Consider the following 21,209-nt stretch of genomic DNA (forward strand, 5'->3'; position numbering starts at 1 on the left):
AACAGCAAAAATGGGATCCCTAGTCTCTAAGTGAGAGCGTACATGATTTATTACAGTCGGAACGTACATGTAGGTATTTGTAAGGGTATATCGTCAGTCAGTGATAAAGAGCTATTGAACAAGGAAGCTTACACGGGAATAATGTTGGATAAGAGCCTTGTATAGAAATTTTTATGTCAAACTGGACAGCGCTCAATATCCCAGAGCTACCAATTTCTTATTGAATGTCTGGGGTCATTGTTCGGAAAATAAATATTTGAGGCTGAAGTTGGTCATAAATAGGGGAGTCCATTCGGTTCCGTTCGTTGAAAAGTAGGAGGGATACCCTTCTGACTCCTGGTGATACATTAATCGGTCATCACAGGGGATAAATCAAAAAATCAGCCTTGATAACTTTGGAAGCAATCTGGAAAACATTTCATAAAGTATTTTATTTGATGTTCCCTTTTTCGGAACGTGGAAGAGATCGCTAAATACCCCTTTTTTAAATTCTTACTTATCTTACCTCCCTATAATTTTTACAACTGTAAATGTTTTTACATATTCCAAAGGCCTATATTATTTGAAGATTCTCTGAATCATGTCGTTGTAACGGAGCATTTAATGGAACATGTTAGATACAAGATTTTTTTTTGTAAGTTCATCGAGTTAACTCAATATGAATGGCGGTCCACAGGGTGACTCTTCGTGTCCATACGTTATAATAGCGACAAAGGAGTATTGAAAATATATTCCTCGGCATATCATTTAAATACCAGCCAGCAAAAGGAGTATTCCCTTCCCACAAAATAAATGTATATCTTGATGACCTAATAATGTGTTTATAATAGAAAGAACCAATAGCAAGATCAATAAAACATTGTGCGGAAGAACTTAGTATTAAATATGTTAATGATCATAATGATCGGTAAGCTAATTTTATTGTCGTATGGAATCTAGTGGGTTCTTCATTGACTAAAGGTACTAATTTAGCCATATCATGGATAATGTTATAATATAATGCAGTATGATTTTACCCGTCCATGAAATAACATTTTCACTCGTGCTAGATTGGAGTAAGGTTTTCGTTTGGCACCGTATCGTATATGGAATATGTAGGAGAACCTTGATGGCCAAAGTAATCCAGCAAGCTTTAAGTATAATCGGTTACAGTGCAGTGGTTATTATATTTATAATTACCCAACTGTGTGATGAACATTTATTTAGGATCACTCATACGCCTAAATCTATTTAGCTATATGTTTGAAAAGACGAGATATTCGTTGCGAAAGTACCTAATCAACACAAACTCCTTTGATTATGACTATATAATATTCAGATTACTGCCACATTCAACCAAATTATTGAAAATGTTTGGAAATAAAGTAGTCGAGAAAGCCTCAGTAAAATGAGATTGTCACATGGCTCCATGCATCCGTGTTTGTATATAACGCATAAACGCCTGCGTAGTCATTGTGTTTTTCAACTAAACTTAGTTAAAGATCCGACCCTGAACAAGATATCATTCTTTAACCACAATTAATCAGATGACAGTCCGATGTTTGGGTTCACGACATTTCCTTTAGTATTAGAGATATTGAACGATAAATTGCACTTTCAATTGTTTTTTTACTATACGTAAATTATTAGTCGTTACTTATATTAGCTCTTCTTGTTATATGGTTACTTTTCAGAAGTAAATCTTAACATTAGAATTTTAGATCCCAAAATTGGCAATAACACCGAGAAACGTAATAGTAAATTCTCTAGCTATAGATAACGAAGAGAATGTACCATACTCCAAAGTGCACTGCTACCATCACCTAAATAGATGGCTCGAATTTCTGTTTAATATACGCAAATATAAACAAGTGAATTCCTATGTAAATAATTATGCCGATTTGGCGTTAAAACTTACTGCCGTTAGATTAATAGATATTTCAGCATATTGAATATAATATATCTGAAAGTTACTTAACATTTGAAAATTAACTTTTATTTTACTTGAAAAGCATTGATCATATTTACGAAATATTATGCACTGTTGACGTAATAAATGTGTCGGCATTTTAACTATGTAACATCCCATGTCAAGATGAAAACTAGGATCTTCAGATCTTCACAGAACGTTTTGTTGAATTCTAAAACGTAATGCCAGTTTTGGAGGAAAGTTCATATATTACTTCGGCAAACCGACAGTTTCTTACCATTATAATATTTTTTGCTGGTTTAGTTATATAAAAATGTGCATTATAAAACAAGTTCTTAAAAATAATATCAAATGATTAATTGTTACTTGAATATAACGTAGAAACGTATAGAAGTACTACCAGTAGAGTGAAGCAGGTAGTGTACATTAGTAGTGGTACTTCGAGAATTATCTTATTCCAGACGTAATGTTCAGTATTGATTAACTCATGTCATCATAAAAAAATGAAAAGGATTCTTGAGTAGTAATTGAGCATTTTAAAACCAAGATGTACGGCCAATATACAGTACACTTCATCTTTATGATTTTCTAGCACATTTTATAGTGGAAATTTTAAAAATGTGTCACCAGTATCTTTAGATTCAGATGCGTTATAGTTCGATGACTCTTGATTCTGCTCTTGGTCCATATAATGTCATGATAAAGGATATTAAAATGAGACGGCATTAAATGTAATTTATCGAAAGCTGCGTGATGGCATAGTTTGTAATATTCAGTTTTCAGCGGCTAGAACCACTTTTATTCTGAAGAACATACATACATCTTCATTGTAATCGGTCATGACTTTCAGCATTCAGTCTTCAAGAGTCTGTGAATTTATTAAACGCCTCCACCATCCTATATCTGTAATTAGCTCTGTTACCTCGGTTAGTTGAATATCTCTTATCATTGAATCATTAGAAACTGATTCTACCCGTCGTCGCTTTGTTCCCCCTCTAATTCTCTTACCCACCATGACCAAGTCGATTATACACCTAGGTAACATATCTTCCCTCATTCGTCACATATGACCCCACCAGTGAAGCCATTTTATGCGCTCCACTTCGAACATCGAGTTCATTCCTAACTCAGTCTTTGTTTCCTAGTGCAGAGTACTCCCCTGCCATTGTTTCTACCTGCTTTTACCGCCGACCATTCTCGCTACTTTCATTCCTCTTACATCAAATTTACGGATAAGATAACCTCAGTCCACCCAGTTTTCCCTCACGTAAAGTAATGTTGATATGAAAACCGACTGGTGTAAGGATAGTTTCAACCAGGGGCTGAATTCATTCTTACAAAATGCTGTTGATCACATCTGTGAGCTCACTGCATTAGCTTTGCTTCACCTTGATTTGATCTCACATACTATAATACCACATCGAAATGCTTTCATTGATCTCTCTCTTCCAGTTTTGTATTTCCGACCCTGATATCAGTTCTATTAGATTTCTTCCCTAATGGCATAACTTTAGTCTTGGAAATGGTAATTTTCCTATCATAATCATTGCACCTATATTCAAGTTCCAAGATATTAGACTGTGGGCTTTCAGCTTTCGGCATAGGCCAAATGGAATATTATACTTCCACCTGACTGAATCACTCCCTGCAACTTTAAACATTTCAGTAGATGATCCATGCTAAATATGAACAACATGGGTGAAATGTTGCAACCGTGTCTTACGCCTGTAATTACTTTCAAGCAGGAACTCATTACACCATCAAATCTGAATGCATCCCAATTTTCAACATAAATGCATTTGATTGCTTTTAATAATCTACCCTTAATTCCATAGTCCCTCAGTACGGCTGACATATTTTCCCTCCGCACTCTGCCATATGCTCTCCCTGAATATACGAAACATAAACATAAATGTCTATTCCTCTCGTAGCATTTTTCAATTACCTGGCGCGTATTGAAAATCGGATGTGGTATGAAACCACACTGGTTTTCACCTACATTACTCTCAACCACTGATCGCATTACCGAGATAGTTGCAAATGCGGTTAGGGGGCGTAGCTGTGAGCTTGCATTCGGTAGGTAGTGGGTTCGATCCCCACTGCCGGCAGCTCTGAAAATGGTTTTCCATGGTTTCCCATTTTCACACCAGGTGAATGCTTGGGCTGTATCTTAATTAAGGTCATGGTCACTTCTTCCAACTCATTTCCCTTTCGTATTCCATCGTTGCCATAAGACCTATCTGTGTTCGTGCGACACAAGTAAAAATTTGAAAATAAACATTGATCTCACACTCCCTCCCAAATTACAGGTGAACCCTTTACATTTTATATTGCTCAATTAAATAACTCGATAGTTGTAGCAATTCTTCACGTTTCTTTGCTTATAGATAGGTGCAATTAATATTTTTTCGCCCAATAAGAAGGTACCCTACTAAAATTCCATGCTAATTTTTTAAGTCTGTGAAAGAATTTCCTCTCTGCATTCCCACTATATATTCACTATTTCAGGTCGAATTTCATTCATTACGCTGCGTTATGACAGTAGGGTTTATTTAGCATCTCTTCCACTTCCTCAAGCGTAAAATCACTGACGTCATCCTCTTCCCCATGAGCTCGGTTTTTCACGACGTTAACAGAAAGATTTCCTCTAACCTCGAGAATATTTTCAAAATACTCCTTCCACCTGTTAACGATTCCCTTAGATCTACTATAACTTCACCTGATTTACCCACAGCACAATTCATTTCCTTATCCCCCTTTCTAAGATTCTCCCTTGCTGTTCGGAAAGGTTTCCCTGCCGCTTGTCCAAGCTCTCCTACGTTATTATCTAAAGAAGGGGAATATAAAGATGATACTAGGAACCGGAGGGCAGACAATGAACTCTTGTTGACAGATTTCTGGACAGTCGTCGTATGAGATATTACACTAGCGACAGTTAAGTTGTTTATCGGGACTTCATTCTCATTCCGAAAATATCAACGCTTTCACTGTGCTGTCAAACTTAAAAATGGCATATCCTCGGAGATCTTGCCTCTATGACTACAGTAAGTTACTTCATCTGCTGCCGAATCTTGAACAACGCAGCTTTACATGGGTGCAAGTAAATAACGCAACAGCATTTCTAATTCACATCAAGATTAGTTTAATGTAAAATATCCATTTTCACTCGTTCATGACAGTTTTGTCTTATCAGTTATTGATTTAAATGTCTGAAAATCGCGCATAAGTACCGCCTAGTTAAACTCGCTTTTATAATACTGTTGGTGTTTCCAAGGATAATTTTTCCCTCTTCATATTTTGCACGAGCGTCAGATCCAGGATTAAAGTCATCCATAAGTACCAAAAGCTAATTCTATTGCTGTTGTTTCTTGATACATAAATACGTTTGCAATCACTATCGACAATGATTAGGTTTTTTGTAACTACTTACATACTTCCAAAGATGTTGCAATATCTTGTCTATCACATATGTTCCTTGTTTCAGTCTTAACTGTCGTTGATGATGGTCATGTTCATCAGCATTTTTCCGGCCTATAGGCAACGTACGCAATGTATTCCCCTTTCCCTACTTCAGTCGCCATATCGGAGTGTATATTTTCCCTTTTCATGTCTGTGTATAGTGTATTTGCCCCTCGTACATTAGGTCTTCCTTTGGGCCTTCCTCTGACTACTTCCAGTTTACTGCTAATCATTGGCCGATGACGTATCTGTTAGCCCCCTTTAAACAAAAAGCAAACAAACAGCTAATCATTGCAAAATTATCGCTTACCACACTTGTCCAAAGCATTATAGATGTTTGCACTTGTTGTCCTGGTCTTGGTTAAAGTCAAATTATTTTCGAATATTTATGTTGGGGGCACAGTCCAATCTATATACTCCAGCTGACTATCTCAACCTCTTTGTCTCCATGACATAGGTTGATATTCTTCATCTGTCGTACTGGAGCAGTATTCAGTGCTATAGAGTGCAAGAGGACAGAAGATTGTGCGATAGATATTCGATTTCAGATGTTCCTTGAGCCGGCGATCATAAGTGACAGTTGTCGTTCACTGTTGCTTCTAAGCTGCATTAATCCTGGCTTTCACATCTTGTATAATCTGACTGTTATCTGCCAGCACAGGTCCAAGATATTTATATTGAACACTTGCAGCTGGTCCTCACCATTAACTTTGATTTTTGCAATTTGTTGTAGGTCTGACGTTATGTAATCAATTTTCGTTTTGTTGAATCACAGCTCACATTACTTCAATGAAATATTCCATTCTAGTGTTCGGTGTAACATGTCAAGTCTATTTTTCCTGTCTAGCATGATGTTGTCAGTGCAGAGAAGTGTTCCTGGTATCTACTTGTGCAGTTCTCATCACAAAAACTGCACACTGCAACACCGGCTACCTACTTTATCCGTCTGCGATTTCTAAAGCCTAATCTATTCAACCACGATAATAAGGCAACTAATCAGCACAGGGTGCACAGCGAATAGTCCCTGGCTTCTTCTCATGACTACTTGAAAGTACTGCTTAGTAAAAGTACTACCATCACCAGTTGCATCGGTGGCAATCTTCTAAATCTTTCTAACTATTATATTTAGGTTTCAGAGAGGTTTATTTACAATAACTACTCGTGTATTTTCGGTGATGGTTTTATCAATATCCAAAGATATTTTTAAATGGACATGCTTTTGGCTGCAAGTCTATCTACAATTAGCGTCATCAACTTCCATTGTCCTTCATCTATGAACACTAGGTCAGTAGCGTTATCTATACTTCGCTATAAGAACGCAAGTTCTTAGCTACATCCTTGTACGTTGGCATAAGGTAGCATACTCTTAGTTCGATTCAAGACGGTTATGAATTTCTACACGAGTTGTTTCCCCCTAAACAACACTCTCTAATCTGGACGAAGAATCTCGGACCTAGCATGACACAGAAACCGAACAATTTGTTTTACGGCGAACACGCCGAAAATCTTTCGTTCCCCAGTATCTCCTCGGTGAGCCCCGTACCTTCACGTTTGAGAACGTCACTACGTTCCTGATAACTGCAAGTGAAATTCGAAGACGAGACAGACGCGGAGTGATGCCCGAGGATAGCGTTGAAGGTTATGCGTATCCGCTTGACCAATAGTTTGTTCGCCACGTTCAAAATCACCACAGATACAGAAAATCTCACTCGCGCTAATGTAGAAGGCAATAAGTTTATGGATGGCTGTATTGAGCGGAATCTATCGTTCCTCAAACTCGATATGATACTGGATGCAGCGGAAATTCATAGAACAGTCACACGTTTGTTATGCAGGACCATATCACGCACTTGTTCAATATTGACATCAGTTACGGCTGCAGATGGACCCTCGAATCATTCCTCATCCTTCGCGCTCGTGAACCGTCCACTCCACTGGTAAACACTTCGCTGTGGCAAATCAATGTCCCCGCATTGTGTTGAAAGTCTTCCAAGAATTTCCGCTCCTTGTACACCCTCAGACCACAAAGAGAATGGATTACGGAACGCTGCTCTTCCTTGGTACAAACTGAGACTGGGGCGGCCATCTTTACGTCGAAACAGTGCAAGCTGTACTGATCTGATAACGCTGAAACCTACCACAGACATACTGTAGACAACGGTGCCATCTAGCGGCAGGTGAGCACACAACGACATAGAGCCGATAAAAAGACAATTACAGTAAAATTTTAGGTACTTATTTACTTACCTACGTACAACAGCAAGTGTAGGGTTGGGTAAACCCATTTGTTGCCCTTTAAAACTTCAATCAAGACCGTCGCTGTTACCTTAAATCTGTATTACGAGAGTATACTTAACAGCATGTCACTTTCTTGTTTATTAAAGTTCAGCAGTTAAAGTATTTATGCATGTTTGTGCCATGTAAGGTTAATAAAAATGTACGATGTGTATGTAAAATAGTACAAATTAATTTCAGACAAAAATATTTACATCCTCATAAATGAATCCGCCATGCCACTGTTGAATTGAAAACTTCTGAAACTTTAGGATATGGGGTCGAAAAAACGATCTGTTGCCCGTAGTTCGCTGTATTTTTTTCTGATTACTTGGTGTTCGTAAACTGGTAAAATACGCAGAACTGTAGCTGAAATTATTGCTTCATAGAATCCCGGGACTCTTACTGACATACTCTCAATGTTCTTTTTCCATACTTCTCCCCAGTTTTTCTAGGAGAACGTTTTACTTTCATTGTACAGTTTGCTTTGCATCGCAACGTCACAGATAAGTCTTACGGCGACGATAGGCTGCGAGTGGTAAGGATGCGACCGTTGCCTTAATTAAGGTACAGCCCCAGCATTTGCCTGGTGTGAAAATGGGAAAACATAGAGAAACACCATCAGGGCTGCTGACAGTAGGGTTCGAAACCACCATGTCCCGAGTGTAAGCCGACAGCTATATGAATCAAATCGCGCAGCCACACGCTCGGTAGGAAAATAGTAAATCATTGCCTTAATTTAAATTCCCGTGCACATTAAGAAACTTATAAATTCATAACTTTCATGCATTAACAACTTACTTCAGTTGATACAGCAGCCAACATAATACGTAAAGTGCAGGATAACAATCTCCATCGTTTGAATCAGGAACCACTATCACATTCTACTATTTCTATTCGATGTCTGCTTGGAAGCTGCACAGTTCGAAAATAGAAGACATAGGAAACCGAGTGCCGACAACGATTATCTTGAATATAGCTCTCTCCCCACGTGTATTTCATGAAAAATTTCGGACAGAGTACCTATTGCAAGCGTTGTGGCGTATTGACCTAAATACAGTTGCATACATTCTAACTGGTGGCGTTTCTCTGTCTTTCAAATCGCATTGACCAACGATTGGAACAATTAGTGACAGGCACAATAGATATGTCGCAGAAATACCTTGAGCACAGATAGTAATATGATTATTCAGCTATAACTTGAGGGAAGTCGTAATTTTTCGAACGCTGTCCACATTGCTCTTAAACAAGAATTCTGTGCGCTACCTTCTACTCAACCAGGTTTAGCATGCTGAATTAATGACACTAATCGATTACTTCATCTAAGAGCGTGTGGGTTTAGAGAAATATGGTTTTCTTTCACATTTTTTTGGCGGCTGCTTTACTTTCCACTTACTCTGAGACTTCAAAGTGGCTTCCTTACTTTAAAGAGTCGGTGAGTCACAATTAGTGTTACTACATTTTGGAGAATCACTAATTACGTTAAAACTGACTTCGGCCTTTAGACTGTTTATTTTCTGAACTTCTCCTTTAACGTTATGCAGCGTATGCAAATTAGTGACGGCTTGGATTTTTTAATAATCAATGCTGCATAAAACAACATTAGAAAATGATCTGAATTACTGTAGTCAGCTATTCGTGGATAATAAGCATTCGGACGTAATGTACGAGTGAGACATTGCCATTAGAACTACGATTAATTGTGTAGAATGACGTTGACGTTTAGCTTCTCGTGGACAACATTCAGTTGTACATAATAAACTAACATAAAGGTCAATTATCATTTACACATTTTTATCACTTCTCTGTTAGTCGTGCTGAAATTTTTCAGTTATTATAACCATGACATGTACTACATATTATTTTCCAGTAATAGTTTTGTGGATCAGTCCGGTACTGTCTTGTCTATCAGTGGATATCCTTTGAAGGACTTAAAGATACATCAATGTATCTGCATTTAGGGCTGCCACTCTATCAGTTGTTTACTTAGTCTTTTCTTAAATGATTACAATTTTTTTCGAAATTTGTCGAATATCTCGATTATTAAAATAATTCAATCCCTAATTTATCTTCTTATAAATGAATATTTGCCCCAGTATGTCCTCCTGAATTACAAATCTGTCTTCATAATATGAACATGGAAACACTTCACCAAAGCTTTTTCGTCTACTTATCTCTTTCTGTGCCCTCTCCTCGCTGGCAGCTTGCGACATACCGCAACGCGAGCAGCTTGTCTTCTTATTCCCAAGTCTTTTCGGCATAAAGTTTGCAACATTTTCGTAACACTGCTCTTTAGTCGGAAATCACCCAAAACTAGTCGTGTAGCTTTCCTTTTGATCTTTACCAATTCTCGAATCAAGTAATCCTAGCGAGGGTGCCATACACGGTTTCCGTATTCCAATTGGGGTCTTAATACTGACTTATACACTTTTCTTTCCTAAGAACGAATTTAAAAATGCTGGGAATGCACGTTCTTTAATCTTTCAGATCACAATATAATTGATTTTATATGAGTATATAGTTACTAATACACTGTTTCTCAGCTGGATTTAGCACATAGGACAAGTAAACGGTGATATTAATCTTTATCTCCCTTAACTCATAACCGATGCAACATTGATAAATTCTTCGCGAAGTCTGGTTCTAATATACTGCTCGGAGATTCGAAACATTACATACGTCCACATTTCCGTAGAGATTTCTCCGCGCCAGTACAGAATATTTATAACAGTAATTATCCGAGCAAAAATAATTCAGACATTTTTCCTTCTATATTTCAAGTTGACAAGTCTGGACGTGTTTAGCTCACCTGAACGAGGCAAGCATCTGATTTTTTTCTAAACGTTAGTCCAATAGAGTTTAGAGTTACAAAGCCTTTAACAGCAGCTAACTAAGACGCAAGCAAGCAAGCAAACAAACAAACAAACAAACAAACAAACAAACAAACAAACAAACAAACAAACAAACAAACAAACAAACAAACAAACAAACAAACAAACAAACAAACAAACAGGGGAAACATGGATTCAAAGTCACACGTTAGGAACTGTTACGTGAAAGTGTATATATATTTGCCACAGAGAGATATAATTATACATTTGTGTAAAAACAGGAAATAATTATGACGTTAACAGTCTTGAAGGAAGTATCGTTATATGTGCTCCCCAGTGTAACCCAAGCATTGTTTTCTATTCTGATTTTTGCACTTAGGTGTGCATTTAGGTGTAAGTATAATGTATTTCCTTACTGAGTCAGTGGAATTTTCATTCCATTAGTATTGACTATATTAAACTTATAGTACCTCTCTCACCGTAAGTAAAGTAGACGAATATATAGTGCCTAACACAAGCGTTGTTGGGAAGAATGCACAGAATGAATTATATGAGGTGTTCAATTTAATGTAAAAATATGTTACATCATAGTCTTAACGAATTTGATGACTGAACCGTCTGCATAAGTCTGAATTCAAGGAGATACCAGAAATATCAATTGTATTGTAGACTATTACATGCTCCCTGCTGCAGGACTGAAGCCGTATTCTTTTCTACCTTTTTACATCAAACTGAAAATAATCCAGCAGAGGTTTAAAATGTTATGCAGTACATTTACAATTGAAGGCAGCAAACATTTCTGTAATATTGTTTCCTATTTTCTGCTGAAATGTACATTGATACGTTAAAATTGTTATCAGAATGGTTAGATGATAAGGACGTATTTTTGTTCACTTACGTAGGAAATCTTAAAGGACATATGGTTACATCTGAAGTCATTTCAATTTTTTATTCCTGTATTATTTACACGAAATCTTTCTTCAGTAGCAAAGTTTCATATCAACCTACAAAATCAGTAATTACACAATATTGGATGAATCATATGTACGTTTACCGGATATGTAATTCTTAAGAACCTTCGAGATCTGATTAATAGGAAAATTAAATTACGATTCTTTCACATAATTTTGTAACTGAACTTCACCAATATGTGCCGCATAATCTTCTGCTTCTTATTCTCTTTTCCTACTGCTATTAGCCACACCTGTGCGGTCGCGGGTGTGAACTGCGTAGCACTTGGACTTGGCCCTGTTCTACGACCGGATGCCCTTCCTGACACCAACCCTAATGGAGGGATGTAATCACTATTGCGTGTTTCTGTGGTGGTTGGTAGTGTGGTATGTTGTCTGAATATGAAGTGGAGAATGTTGGGACGGACACAAACACCCAGTCTGCGAGCCAGAAGAATTCATCAGAAACGATTAAAATCCCCGACCCGGCCGGAACCGAACCAGAGACCCTCTGAACCGAAGGCCAGTAGGCTGATCATTTTTGTTTAAAACTTCCTTTGACTTCAATTTCTAAGGCGCCAACGTCGTTTTCTGAGATCATCATCATTACCATTTCATTCTATTATGAAAATTATATCCTTGTCGTGTGCTGCCTCTAAAGTATTGCTCAATTTGCTAAGAGTAATTATATGATATATGTAACAATATCAACTATATTGGTTTATAAATACAAGTAATGACATTGCTTGGAACAGAGTTCTCTCGGCTTCATGAAGTAAACTGAGGAGTTACGTGAAATGGAAAACGGTGAATTGATCGTGCAAGCCAAGAAATTCGGCTCAGTAAATCGTAACGCCGACCGTGAGTATCTCCAATATCTACAGGTTATCCCACGGTACGGCGGGTTTCTTAGCAAGCCCTGATTGTTGTAGGGGCTGCGTGAATGCAGGGTTAAGTGTAGTAGATGACATGCTCTATAGAAACATGTAATTCGCTCGGTTGTATAACGTTCAGCTGAATATAACGTGGATATAGAAGAAATTATCTTCCTGGCGTGTACGCCCTTGTCGAGTTGGGTTAACAGCTCTCAATTCTTCACCGGAAACTGCACCCGACATTCTCAAGGGTTCTTCACTTTCCGAAGGTCAGTAATGGTACCATTCGTCACGTAGGAAAGAGTAATGGTACTAGTATCTCATATGTATAGATATGCTGACTGTGAAAGCCTAAGCTGTTATAATTATGCCATGGTTAAAAAAAATACTGTATATTCTTCATTATTCTAAAATCTAGTCTTAACGAAATTTTCTATGGAGTATATTTATATCTCAAATGAGCTTTGAAAGTTTCTTAAGAAGTAAACGCCAAGGAATAGAAGGGGAGAGTGAAGACATGAATTGTCTCGGAAGTGCGGGGGTAATCGGTGCAATCGATTCGTTCCCAAGATGTTACTTAGCATTTCTCCCATCCAGTCCCGAGAAGGTTTCCTTGATACTGGATTATAAGGCTCGAAAGGATTTGGCTTGGCTGAGAGAAGACACCTCCTTCAGGCATATTGAAGCAAAGCAGTTGTGCAGTGCCTAATCCTACAATATCACGTGCAAGAGGAAGAATATAAATGGGTAAGCTTTCACAAACAATGAGCATACCATAGAGTCGGCTAACCTGCGCAGCTCGTACGTATACGTAGCTCCCCCACACTATACATACATATTCACATTTATTTCTAACAAGATAACTGAATAAAATGTTTGAATTGTATTCATCATTAAAATCTTTATATTTGTAATAATCCTTTGTAATAACCCATCTGTTTTGATTTTATGAATATGATTGTTGAATGACATTCTTATTTTTACAATTTGCTTTACGTTTCACCGATGCAGATGAGTATTATGGCGACGATGGGATAAGAAGGGGCCGTGACATTAATTAAGTTACAGCCCGAGCATTCGCCTGGCGTTGAAAAGAAAAATCACGGAAAACCATCAGCAGGGCTGCCGACAGTGGGGTTCGAGCCCGTTATCTCCTGAATGCAAGCTCACAGCTGTGCGTCCCTAACCGAGCGGACAACTGGCTCGGTAATGACATTTCTTGAATGGAGTCTAACGCCCTAGTCGTTTACTAGATTACGCTTTTGAAAAATCTTACTATTTATACCAGTCATGCACAAATACGTGTACATTTTATAGCGAGAAATTGTGACCATAAAACGCCTTGCAATATTGAAGAATGTGTGTGTGCAATACACAATCTCTAATAATTATTCAAATCAGTTTGCAAATTCACAGCGTCATTGTACCCAGTAATATGCTTATACGTATATATACTATAACTCCACTATAAGAACATGCAGGTATACACGGCAGAAGTCGTCCACCCCCGTTGGGGGTCTACCTTACAATGGCTATACCAGGCAAGCGGAATATATCCTCGGACACTCCCGGCAGTACGATAAATATAAATTATAACACACACATCAATCACGTCTGCATTCATATGAACCACTTCAGTCACTGAATCCGTAACACCCTGATTAAAGTTCACAAAATATTTAAACTCTGATACCAATCGCTTGTTATGATTAATTATTCTAATATAGAGTACCGGTATTTGCCCAAATAGTTTCGCTGGGGAACATAGTATCGAGATAGCTCTCTAGTTTTCTATTTTCGAACTATCAACATATTTAAGAATCGAAGTTATCTGACTTGTTTTTCAAATTTCAGGAAATAGTTGGGTCTTGAATAGATACCCTCCACTGCACAGTGGGTCTCATTAGATCCACACTTCGCTTTATATCTCTTAACAACTGAATAGCAAAGCTTTCACAGGGGGATGTTTTTCTTTGTTAGGCCTGGGCCACGCTATCATTTAACTTAAAAAATTATCCACAAGAGAACAACAATTGTAAAATTATAACGAATTTTCGTAGAAGAATACTTGATAACGGACATTACTCCAATGCTGTGTTCCTCTTGTTGATGAGAGATGCTTTTATTGATGAATTTCAATTGGAAAAAAGAATACGCTGTGTCACTTAGTACTTTTAGAACAATAAGGGCGAGCATTTAGTGTAAACGTGTTTTTCTGAATCAAAGAATTCAGTGAAAACATTTTGTTCCCCCTGGGGCCTACCTTGCAGCAATAATATTTTTATGGAGACCGTGGTTCATGTTATCCTATTTTGTAAATATTGACTTGATTTTCCTTTGGGGCCTAAGTGAAGTTGATTTTACGTAGTCTTACAGCTTTTCATTGATAATTTGCGCTTAAACAATATGTGTATTGGAGTAATGATATGAAGTAATTGCAAACTTACTGACGAGCTATCAGTTACTGCATTGGAAGAAATTATTTTAATAACTTAACACAGTCATGTTGGACGATAATTTCTTATATAAATCAGATTAATACTAGGAATTGAGGGAAATCACATTTCTATATTAATAATCCCCTGGCACTACCGCCCCAAGGAGCATTTGACCTAACAAACGACCGTTGCACATCCTAAAGTCCTGCAGGTTATGAGATCGGAGGAAATAATCCTGGAGATCATTGTTATTGTATTTCGAGACCGGGGCTGCCAACTCAGTGTCAGATAGCTCCTCAATTGCAATCACGAAGCCTTAGTGGATCTTGAACCAGCCCTCACGTCCAAATAAAAATTTCTGACCTGCCCAAGAATCGAATCTATGGCTTCCGAGTAAGAAGCAGCCACACAACCACTACAGCAAGGGATTGGGTCAACTTAAATAATAATAATAATAATAATAATAATAATAATAATAATAATAATAATAATAATAATAATAATAATAATAATAATAATAATAATAATAATAATAATAATAATAATAATAATTTGTGAAAATTTGTGCCTTACATTTCTCTTAGATGTAGGGATGCCACTGCATTCAAGTCTGATTGCAATTTCTTTTGTACAAGCAAACCACTTTCCGTGATATATCTACTCCTACTTCAGCATTCGGAGCTTGGTGTGGATATTGGTTTGAAGGATAATTCCCCACGAAAGTCAATTTTCCCCTTTATTCGCCTCGTGGACTATTCAGATACGCGCAATCTTCGAGGAATGTTCCGATTTGAATACTTTTTCTGGAGCCGGTCAATCTCTGTCACCTCTCGAGGTGTCAGAACACAGGTATTACCCATAATGTTCCATACGCAGAGTCTCTTACTAGTCAGAAAAGTCTATTATAATTTAAGATCAGTGTAAGATGAGACACTAACCATTAATACCACATTTTAATAACACGGAGTCCGACACCGTGGCTGAATGGTCAGCGTAGTCGCCTTCGCTTCAGAAGACATCGGATTCGTTTCCCGGCTTGGTCTGATATTTTAAATTAAATGGTTATTTCCTTTAGCTCGGGGGCTGGGTGTTTGTATTGTCCCAACTCACCCACAACACACAACACTATACTCCACTATTACGAAATGCAGATATACACGGCAGATGTCGTCCACCCCTGTGGGAGGGTCTACCTTACAATAGCTACATCAGGCAAGCGGAATGTATCCTCGGACACTCCCGGCACTTAAAGCAGTACGATAAATATAAATTATAATACACACATTAATCTCGTCTGTTCTTGTAATTCCCAGTATTTTGATTGACTTTTCGTAAAGAATCCGCTCTAAAAATAATTATACATCACAAGAAATGTTCATTTCACACAGTAATAGCTCTCTAAAATTGTTTAACTCATTGTAAGAATGATACGTGAGCCACATAACAAAGCAAGCCCTCCAAACGAAATGAAATGTATCTAACAACATGGCCAGGGACTGTAGACCTTGGGAATGATACGTTTCAGACGGGTAGCATATCTTCATGAATTTTGAGGGTATGTCGAACCACTCTGTCCTTTGAAGTGGAATACGTCCATAGTTTCCGAACAGTACTTAGGCCGGTGAGCGTTACAAAAACATACAAATTTTAACATAAAAGTAATTTCTATAAAATACGTACGATGACGGTGTCCCGGTATGATGTCAGGTGTTGCGGGAGTGCTGCTGTCCAGATGTACTAAAATTGCCAGCCTGCCATCTTACAACTAATTTAGCTCCGGACTCCGGCGTTATAGTACCTCACGAGAGATGCCGTTTGATTCGTCTTAGTGGGTTCTGCGAGTGTATGAAAAACGAAAACAAATAATGAACTTTTCAAGAAACTGTGGTCCGATGAAATTCGAAAAGTTTCGTTCGTAAATTGTGGCAACATATGGGCAATAATATGCTCCAAAATGGTCGAAAACTCATTTAGAAGGAAACAGCAGCTTGTCAGAATTCCAAATTCATCAGTGTCGATCAACAAGTGACTTATCAACAGCGTCTCAATGTTTAAGGCAGAACGTCCTCAGGTCAGCTACGCCTTACTGAAGACCCAGCTGAGCATACCTACTGCCCCAGTGATGAAAAATTATTTGGAACGGAACGGATTCTGATTACAATGATGCCGATGAAGAGGGACCGGTGCACACACTGAAGCTCCCAGGACACTGCGTGGTACAAATACAGACTTATGGTAACGTTGATTAACAAGTTGTAGCAGTTGGTCTGTAACAGGCGTGAGAATTCTCGTCATTTTAAGTGGGGGTTCAACAACGTTGTTATGAAACGTAAAGCGTTCTCTTCAATGTCTTCGTACAGCATCCAGCAGTGACTGTCCTACTGTGTGGTGGCTTTTGAAGATGAGATATGACACTGTTCATAATCGTGATTTTGTCTTACACTGTTGCTGTTGAAGAACTTGGGTGAAAGCTGCTTCATCAGAAATGAATGCATTGATCAATGGAGGCTATGTTGCTTCTTCCACAGTATCTAGTAATTTGCATTTTACTATATAATTTCCAGAATGAAGGCATCGTTGTATCGGGTATCAAGACAGAAAAACATATATTAGTATCGAGCTTCGACAAAAACTGTTATCGACCCAAAACTTTCTCCATCACTTGGTTTTGTGGTTTTAGGAAATGTGCACATTTCAATAGAAGCACGTGAAAAATGGTTAAATTTTAACTGCAGCTTAGTATATATCACTTTGTTAATGGAACGGGTTTCTTAACAAATATTACACCAATTTAAATAGGAAATGGTAAATTTCATTATGGGATGAAAATCTAAAACTGCTGTATTTTCGATTGTTTATGTTTTAGATAACAGTAAATTACCATTATTTGTACTGTATCTTAGAGCGTTGATGTGGTTGCTTGTGGTTGCCTTCTTCCTAATTTGTAGTTCGCCCATTTTTGCTATTTGTTTTACGTCGTACAAACACAGACAGGTCTTATGGTAATGAAGGGAGAGGACAGGGCTAGGACTGTGAAGGAAGCGACCACGGGTTTAAACAAGGTACAACCCCAGCATTTGCCTGGTATGAAAATCGGAAACTACGTAAAAACATCTTTAGGATTGCCGATCGTGGAGTTCAGACTCACTATCTCCCGAATGCAAGTTCACAAATACATGCCTCAAACTGCGTAGCCAAATTGCTCGCTTCGACGTAACCACTCACCCAATTCATTTGAAAATTTATCAGTTAAAGATAGACTGAAGGGGCGAAGTTATTGTAATAAGTCACTCTACCTTCTTTCAGAAGATGTCGGTTATATTAAATAGTAAACACTGTAGAGGTTTTATCTTCCTACGACTGATTGTGGCACGTCACGAAGAATATTTACGCGCCAGATATGCCACATTAACTCTTATTGTTTATTAAAGCATTATTAAGTCGCATTCGAGGAAACTTTTCTATATCATGTGTAGTGGCATGCGTGTAACACGAACACAGCGACATCGTATTATTAATTTTGCTAAAAGCAATAGATGCGCTACACAGTTACAATCACTCTGAAGACGTCATTCCAAAGACTAATAACTTTTAATATATTATAAACAGATTAGGTAATTTTGAATTCTTGCAGGAAAGTTTGTTAGTGTAATAGTCTGCATTGTCAAGGCTGTATACATTCTAGAACATTGTTTGTGTTATTGCCCGATGTCATCTCTGCAGACTCGGATAAAAGAACAATATCATCGGGAAATCTCAGAGTTTTCATTTCTACTCCTTGGATTGTGATTCCCCTTCCAAATTCCATTCTGATTCCTTTTTTATCTTTTCTTACAAGCTGCTTTATGTAACACCGACAAAGATAGGTCTTATGACTACGATGGGACAGGAAAGAGGTAGGAGTGGGAAGGAAGCAGCCGTGGCATCAACTAAGTTACAGCCTAGTGTGAAAATGGCAAACCACAGAAAACCGTCTTCTGCGCTGCAGACAGTGGGGCTAAAGCCCACTATCTTCCAGATGCAAGCTCACAGCTGCGCGCACCTAACCGCTCGGCCAACTTGCCCGGTCTGATTCCTATTACCACATGTTCTGTTCTAAACATTGAAAACGAGAGGGGACAAACTGCAGCCACAAACTGGCTACGAATGAAACACGTGGGTCACTGTTAATCCGATCATAGCTGTAAAAGTGTATTCATGTTTAGCTTTCGTGATGGACTGAGTTAGAAACTGTGTGTCTGTTCTAAAGTTAGAAACTAGACAGGTGATATATACAAAACATCAGGAATCTGAAATATGCGAAGGGGCATGTTCATTACATTGTCCAACAATTTATAGCCTGTGAGCAACAGAAGTAATGAGAAAAATGATAATGCCTCAGAGCAGAATTATTGATGTCCGGCGAACTCACCATTTCTGAAGTAATAATAATGCTAATAACACTATTTTGTTTTGTTTGAGCCACTGCTTGTCATATTCATACCTTGGACTACCGTATCATTCTTACCACATACACTTCCTTCAAATACTAACTGAACACGTCCTGCGTATCTAAAGTTGTGTTCTATCTCTTATTGTTGTTAAATGTCGCCAATTCGTTCTCCTCTCACTAATTCGATTAAGTATATGTTCTTTCCTGTTTCTATCTGCCCATGTTACCTTCAGTATTATTCCGTAGCACCACATTTCAAAAGCTTACATTCTCTTTCTTTCTGTCCATGTTTCACTTCCATTTATTGGAAAATACACTACTCCTATGAAATACGACCTGCATTTAAACTGAACTTCAACCATTACAAATTCGAATTCACGAGAGTAAGAAATAATCTGATGAGTTTGAAACATTTTATCAACGGTTATAACCACCGCACCTCCTCTCCGTTTACCTGTTATTTTGTGTTCACTATCTGCTATAAACACACAGTAATTACTAGGGATGATTTCAATATCATATATAGACTTAGTAAGCCATCTTTCGGTTATGCAGGTTATCTTATGGTTATTTTCATAGGAAACTAAAAATAGTTCTTGAGAGTCTGTCCTAACTCCTCTCACATTCTGATAACTAATAGTTACCTCTTCTTTATTACTATACTTATCTATACTATTATTCGTGTTTTGTTTTGGCATTTTACTTTATCTTTTCAATGTCTTCTGAACGTTTATTCTGTAAGACCGGATCGCCTGGCTTCCTCCTAACAAATATCTTACAATTTCGCACCAAACAGGACTGGTAATTGGCCTGGAAGGGGAAAGGCATTCATTGATGAATACCGGCTGGCTTGTTGTCCACCCAAGGTCGAGGGTTGTTACTGTGTTCCCTCGTTTAACTCTGGCATCCATCAGTTCCTCGTTATCCGCTCTTCACACGAACTTCACTATGATGCCACGAGGTGGTGTTGGAGTACCCGGTTCGTCGGATGTTCTTGAGGGAAGTCTTTGGCATATGCCGATCATTGATGAATCGATATTTAACCCAGTGACAGCAATAATTTTACCGCCCACCTCGTCCGTGCTTTCACCTTGTGTTTCTGGAACTCCGTGAATTTCTACGCAATTCAGTCTGGAGTACTGCTTGATGTCCTCTACTCTTCCCTTTAAATCATTCACTTCCTGTTTCAGTTTGTTGTTTTCAGATTTGAGAATGTCAATTACCTGTAACAGGTCCACCAGTGATCTCTTCTGGTCGTTCACCGCACTCTGTGTGTCGTCTGGTTTGCAGCGACAAACCTCCAGGGAGTACCCAAGGTCTTTTTGCTCACTTCTTAATTGTTTCAGTTGCTTATAGATGTCCTCAATTGTAAAATTAGGGTGTTCAATAAATTTCTAATTTCTTTGAAATCATTTTTAAAATGGTTAGGATTACAACAGATAGGGAATCTGCCACCGGGCGACTGCCATAAAAGCAGATCAGTAGTGACTGGTTGATTGATTTAAAGAACTCTATGAACTATCAACATGCAAACCCGTGATATAATTCAAAAACAAATTCGTGCACCATCTTTGCCATGAACAGCGCTTTACCACCTAACTAATGAACTATCTCAGCTGGCACCATAAACATACGGGCTCTCGTTCAAAAAACATGTTCATACCACGATCTTCGACATGGACTGTGCTCTGTCAGCTAACTAATGAATTGTCACACCTGGTGCGCTCCCGTTCAAAACATAACGTTGAGTGATAGTGGTGATTTCTATATCCGTCTCCATCCTTCACAAATCACCATCTTGTGCTAGTAGCGTAATGCACACTGCCTGACAAACAAAATTTAAGCACCCAGAAAGGGAGGAAGAAACGAAATGAACTTCACATGTTGAGAGGGTGTGTGATATTATTTCAGTGATTATAAAATCGAGTAAAATTTACAAAGAGCTTGGCAGTACAAGCCCATTAATCAGTAAGACTTGGCACCATTTCTGGCTTGGATGATTCTGGCTCATTCGGCTGGAAAGGGTTTCATAAAGCTGTTG

At 38.1% G+C, this 21,209-nt stretch overlaps 1 protein-coding gene across 3 annotated transcripts in view; it reads left to right on the forward strand.

The window, feature by feature from the left end:
- The window catches only part of LOC136863066 (uncharacterized), a 2,241,269-nt gene that overhangs the window by 1,423,276 nt on the left and 796,784 nt on the right, over positions 1-21,209 (forward strand). The gene's annotated exons all lie outside the window — the stretch shown is intronic.

Source organism: Anabrus simplex, chromosome 2 (assembly GCF_040414725.1).
Source record: "Anabrus simplex isolate iqAnaSimp1 chromosome 2, ASM4041472v1, whole genome shotgun sequence".
NCBI classification, from domain to species: domain Eukaryota; kingdom Metazoa; phylum Arthropoda; class Insecta; order Orthoptera; family Tettigoniidae; genus Anabrus; species Anabrus simplex.